This window comes from Galeopterus variegatus, unplaced genomic scaffold (genome assembly GCF_000696425.1).
Source record: "Galeopterus variegatus unplaced genomic scaffold, G_variegatus-3.0.2 Scaffold9262, whole genome shotgun sequence".
Classification (NCBI taxonomy): Eukaryota; Metazoa; Chordata; class Mammalia; order Dermoptera; family Cynocephalidae; genus Galeopterus; species Galeopterus variegatus.
Window position 1 is genome coordinate 42,600 of NW_007735373.1, and position 6,985 is coordinate 49,584.

A 6,985-nucleotide genomic window follows, 5' to 3' on the forward strand; every position below is an offset into this window, starting at 1 on the left:
AGCTCTTACAACGAGAAAATGGAGGGGACACATCTGGGTGGGATGGGGGAGAGGGAGGAGGGAGGGAGGTCTTGGTGATGGGACACAATAACTAACTACATTGTATATTGACAAAATAAAAAAATAAGATTATAAAATAAAATAAATAAATAAATAATAAAAACAAACAAAAAATATGGACAAAGGAGCTAAATAGGCATTTCTCAAGTAAAGATATACAAATGGTCAACAAACACATAGAAAAATGCTCAACATCACTCAGCATTTTGGAAATGCAAATCAAAACCACACTGAGATACCATCTCACCCCAGTTAGGATGACTAATATTCAAAAGACTCTGAAGTATAAATCCTGGTGACCTTGTGGAGAAAAAGGAGCTCTCATACATTGTTGGTGGGACTGCAAAATGGTGCAGCCTCTATGGAAAATGGTATGGAGGTTCCTCAATCAATTGCAGATAGATTTACCATATGACCCAGCTCTCCCACTGCTGGGAATGTCCCCAGAGAAATGGAAATCATCAAGTTGAAGATATACCTGTTCTCCAATGTTCATCACAGCACTCTTTACAATATCTAAGAGTTGGAACCAGCCCAAATGTCCATCATCAGATGAGTGGATACGGAAAATGTGGTATATCTACACAGTGGAATACTACTCTGCTATAAACAAGAATGAAATACTGCCATTTGCAACAACATGGATAGACCTAGAGAGAATTATATTAAGTGAAACTAGTAAGGAACAGAAAGAGAAATATCACATGTTCTCGCTTATTTGTGGGAGCTAAAAATAAATAAATAAATACACAAATAACTGGGGGGGGGGGAAGAAGATGCAAGTGGGGAGGGAAGAAGATGCAACAATTACAATTCCTTGAAGTGGATATGACAAGAAAACAGAAAGGACATTGTTGGGAGAGAGGGGGGAGAGGGAGGAGTAAGGGACGTTTTGGTAATGGGCCACAATAATCAATCACGTTGTATATCGAGAAAATAAAATTAACTTATATATATATATATTGTTTAAGGAATCTCTTGAACGATATCAGTATTCTAGTGTGATTTGGCTCCCAGTAGGCATAAAGAAACAAAAATTACTAGAACAAAATGATTTTCAGGGAATCTTAAATTTGCTTTTAAAATTTTGACCTACTTTCAGGATGAATATGCAAAAAACTGCATCTCACTACATACTATTTAAATTGCTGAGAAGCGAAGATAATTAGAGGGTGTTCAAAGCAGCAAGGCAAATAAAAACATGTATACATGGGAATGATGATAAGATTTTTCTTCCTGTACTGCTCATTTGAAAAAATAAAACAAAATGTGGATGAAATAGCTTTGAATATCTGAAAAAAAAAACTGTAGAATTTTATGTATAACAGAAAATCCTTTAAAAATGAAGATGAAAATAAATTTGAATAAAATAAATAAACAAAGGGTGATTTAATTATTCACCAGGATACCTAAAATACATTTTATTTATTTATTTTTTCCAAGCTAAATCCAGTAATATCAAATTGAAACAATATATATGCACCAGGGTTTGGCAACATTTTGGGCAAGGGTCAAATAACAAATCCTTTTGGCTTTGCAAGCCACATATATTCTCAGTCATATATTCTAACCTGTGCTTTCCATACATACATATATATATATGTGAGCTGCAAGAATGCATGGAATAATACCATTTTTTTTTTATTTGTTGAGACTTGATTTGTGACCTAACATGTGGTCTATCTTGCACAGTGTTTCATGTGCTGATGAGAAGAATGAGTATTCTGAGCTTGTTGGATGGAATATTCAGTAGATATCTGCCAAGTACAACTATATATATATAGTTTTCCCAGCACCATTTGCTGAAGAGGCAGTCTCTTCCCCAGTGTGTAGATTTGATTCCTTTCTCAAAGATCAGATGGCTGTACCTGTCTGGGTTGATTTCTGGATTCTCTATTCTATTCCATCTGTTTGTGTGTCTGTTTTTATGCCAATACCACACTGTTTTGGTTATCATAGATTTGTAGTGTAGTTAAAGTCAGGTAGTGTTATGCCTCCAGTGTTATTAATTAATTAATTTATTTATTTATTTGCTTAGAATTGCTTTGTCTATGTGTGGTCTTTTGTTATTCCATGTAAATTTCTGGATAGTTTTTTTTTTTTCTTTTTCTGAGTAAAATGTCATTGGAATATTATTGGAGATTGCATTGAATCCATAGATCACTTTGGGTAATATGGACGTGGACATTTTCACAATGTTAATACTTTCAATCCAAGATCATTGGATATCTTTCCATCCTCTTGTGTTCTCTTTAATTTCTCTCAAAAGTGGTTTGTAATTCTTTTCATAAATATTTTTCACATTTTTGGTTAACTTTATTTCTAAGTATTTTATTTTTGTGGTGGCTATTGTAAGTGGGCTAGCTTTCTAGATTCCTTTTTCTGCATTTTCTCTATCGGAGCTTAGAAATACTACTGATTTTTGTGTGTTGATGTTGTACCGTGCAACTTTGCTGAAATCTTTTATCAACTCTAAGAGTTTTTTTTTTGTAGCGGCTTTAGTCTGTTCAATATATCAGATCATATAATCCACAAACAGGGACAGTTTGACTTCATCTTTTCCAATCTGAATGCCTTTATTTCCTTCTCTTCATTGATTGTTCTGGGTAGTAATTCCAACACTATGTTGAATAGGAGTGGGGAGAGTGGGCATCATTGTCTAGTTCCTATTCTTAATGGACAAATTTTTCAGCTTTTCCCCATTCAGTATGATATTGGCACTGGACTTATCACATATGGCTTTATTTATGTTGAGATATTTCTCATCTATGCCTACCTTGTAGAGATTCTTTATCATGAACAAATATTGAATTTTGGCAAATGATTTTTTAGCATCTGTAGAGATGATCATTTGATTTTCTTTTCTTTGCTTTTATTGATGTGGTGTATCACATTTATTGATTTGTGTGTGTTGAACCAACCATCCATCCCTCAGATGAATCTCACTTGATCATGGTGAATATCTTTGCATATGTGTTGCTGTATTCTGTTAGCTAGTATTTTATTGAGGATTTTTGTGCCTATATTCATCATGTATATTGACCTGAAGTTTTCTATTTTTGATGTTTGTTTTTGTGGTTTTGGTATCTGTGTGATGTATGCCTCATAGAATGAGTTTGGAAGAATGGCCTCTATTTAAATCTTTTGAAATAATTTATAGAGAATTGGTGTCAATTCCTCTTTGAAGGTTTATTATAACTCTATATTGAACCTGTCCAGTCCTAGGCTTTTTTTGGGGGGGAGCTTTTTGATAACAGCTTTAATCTCTTTTGTTTTTATTAGATTCTTTGTATTTTCTATATCTTCTTGGCTCTGTTTTGGTAGTTTGTATGTGTCCAGAAATTTATCCATTTCTCCCAGATTTACAAATTAATTGGCATATAGGTGTTTCTAGTAGTGTCTAATGATTCCTCGTATTTCTTAGATATCAGTTGTAATATTAACTTTTTAATTTCTAACTTTTGTTATTTGGGTATTCTCTCTTACATTTTTTTTTTTTGTTAGCCTAGCTAACGATTTGTCAATTTTATTTATCTTTTCAAAAAACTAAGTATTTGTTTCCTTGATTTTTTGTATCCATTTTTGTTTGTTTGTTTCTATTTCACTTAGTTCTGCTCTGATCTTAATTATTTCTTTCTATCTATTACCTTTTGGTTTGGATTGTTCTAGTTTTTCTAGTTTTCTAAGGGGAGGTGTTAGATTGTTTATTTGCCATCTTTCCATTCTTCTCAAGTAAGCATTTGATGTGATAAATTTCCCCCTTTGTACTACTTTTGCAGTATTCCACTGCTTTTGGTATGTAGTGTCATTATTTTCATTAGGTTCAAGAAATTTTTTTGTTTCCTGTTTAATTTCTTCTTGGATGCATATGTCGTTAGGTAGAAAGTTGTTTAATTTCCATGTGTTTGTATACTTTCCAGAGTTTCATTTTTTATTGATTTCTAATTTTAATCCATTGTGAGCTGCAAGAATGCATGGAATAATACCATTTTTTTTTAAATTTGTTGAGACTTGATTTGTGACCTAATATGTGGTCTATCTTGCACAGTGTTTCATGTGCTGATGAGAAGAATGAGTATTCTGAGCTTGTTGGATGGAATATTCAGTAGATATCTGCCAAGTACAATTGGTCTAAATTGTCATTTAGATCATGTGTTTCTCTACTGATTTTTTACCTAGATGATATATCCAATGATGAGAGTGTGGTGTTCAGAACCCCTGGTATTATTGCTTTAATGTCTTCCTCATATTTTAGATTGAATAGTGCTTGCTTTATAAATCTGGCTGTCCTAATGTTGGGTTCATATATATTTAGGATTGTTATTTCTTCCTGATGGGTAGATACTTTTATCATTATATTTTGGCCTTCTTTATCTCTTTTTATGACTTTTGGTTCAAAGTTTATTTTATCTGATATAAGAATAGCTACCCCAGCTCATTTCTCATTTCTATTAGAATGGTATATCTTTTCTCATCCTTTCACTCTTAGTCTATGTGTCTTTACAGGTGAGGTAAGTATCTTTAAAGAATCACATTGTTGGGACCACCTTTTTAATCCCCTCAACCTGTCTTTTTTTTTTTTTTTTTTTGAGTGGGGAATTTAATACTTTTACCTTTATTATTATTATTGAAAGGGGTTGATTCACTACTAGTATTTTATGGATTTTTGTTTGAATGTCTTAAGTATCTTTTGTTAATTTCTTTATGATTTTCTATTTGTGTTCACTATGGATTTCTTGGGATGGTAGATAAACTATTTTTCTTTTCTCTTTTTTGTTAGCAGTTTTGTTTCACTGGTAGGTTTTGTTCTTTTTTGAGTATTTATGACAGTGGTGGTTGTTTTTCAGGTATCCAATCCACTAACCCTTTGAGCATTTCTTGTAAGGTTTGTTGTGTGGTAGTGAACTCCTGCACTTTTTGTTTGTCTGAGAAATATACTATTTGTCCTTCATTTTGGAAAGATCGCCTTGCTGGCTGTCACATTTTGTCCTTTATCATTTTGAATATATCATCCTGTTCTTTTCTGGCTTTTAGTGTTTCTGTTGAAAAGTCTGAAGTTAGTTTGTTTGGGCGCCCTTAAACGTGACTTGCTTCTTCTCTCTTGCAGCTTTTAAGATTTTCTCTTTGTCTTTGAGTTTTGCCAGTTTGATGATAACATGTCTTGGAGAGAACCTTTTGGGGGTGAATATGTTTGGGGTTCTTTGGACCTCCTGAATCTGAAGATTTGTAAATTTCCCTATTTCTGGGAAGTTTTCTGCTATTATTTCATTCAAAATATTTTCAATGCCATTTCCCTTTTTCTCCCCTTCTGGAATACTGATGATTCAGACATTTGAGTACTTACAGTAGTCTGTTATCTCTCTTAGATTTTCTTCAGTTTTTTAAGTTCTTTTTTCTGGTCCACCAGTGTTATTTCAAACAGCTTGTCTTCAAGATCAGAAATTCTATCTTCTGCTTGTTCTAGCCTGCTGGTTAGTCTCTCATTTGTGTTTTTTATTTCATTGAATGAATCCTTGACTTCCAAAAACTCTGCTCCATTCCTTTTCAGTTCATTGATTTAGTTGTACATTTCTTCCTTCAGGTCCTGTATATTTTTTCTCATTTCATTGTGTTGTTTAACTGAGTTTTTTATATCTCATTTAGTTTCCTTAGAATTCTTTCTTGAATTTCTTGTCAGTCATTGGAAGGACTTCCTGTTCTATGGGACCTGGTGCTTCAGAGGTGTTATTTTCCTTTGGTGGTGATGTATACTTTCTTGATTTTTCATATTTCCAATATCTTTCCTTTGTGGTTCTGTCATTGTGGCAGGAGTATCACGTTCCACTCATTCCACCCTGATGGAGGGCCTGGATCCTGAAGTGACTGCCAATTCTGGGCAGTGGGGACTAGCCTGGGCTTGAGGTCCCATGGTGCATACCTGTTCCAGCACAGTTGGCTTCAGGGCATGTGGGCTCTGTGGCTAGCAGACCTCTCTGGGCAGCATGGACTGGCCTGGGCTAGGGGACCTAGATGCCTGCCTCGAATTAATTTCTTTAAAATAAGCTTTTTAGTGAAGTAATTATGACAACGGAACATAAACAGAAGAGACAATAAATAATTTTACCGTTCTAAAGGTTTTAAAACATACTAAAATATGATATTAATTAATCACATAACTCAAAATATTTTAATGTTAGACTTCAATAATTAACTTTTAGTGATTTTAGAGTAATCTCAAAAAATATGACAGAGGTATAAAATTAAGAATTACAAAAATCCAATAGAGAAGACTAAAGAAGAATATTAAATATATTTTGTTAGTGCAAAAAAGGTAAGACAGGAACAAAAAAAAAGATAAATATAAAAAAAAATCAAGAGGAATGACATCACCAAGATGGCAGAACAGATCATCTTGAGAATTACTCTCCATCAACAACAATCAAGTTACAACTGCTGAAATGCTAAAATTTCCATCCTGAGATCCCTGAAGCTCTAGGGAAGACAGGGACACCCATGAAGCTCATAAAGATGTGAAATGCCATGGTAACAGGAAGGAGGGACTTCTATGACCACTCCAAGTTTTGGCCATTTCTGGTTCCAATGTGAGACAAGACAAAGTGTGGCTACCAGCACACACAGTAGCTACAAGGAGACCACAAAGCTGCAGCAGTGCCCTCCCTATGAAGCTAAACATAGTCTGCACGGTGAAGGGTGCTGCTACTTTAGATTGGACCATTCTATCTTCCAAGGCAGCAAAGCCAACAGCAAGCTTCCCCTAGTGTAGAGTTGGCTATGGTTCTTTCTTTTTTTTCTTATGTTTCAAAGTTAAGTTGATATTAATACAGAATAACCTAACTATAAAGTGTTTTTTGTAAGCCTCATGGTAACCATAACAGAAAAACTTTTGAGACATATTAAAAGTAAATAGCAAGAAATAATAATAGAC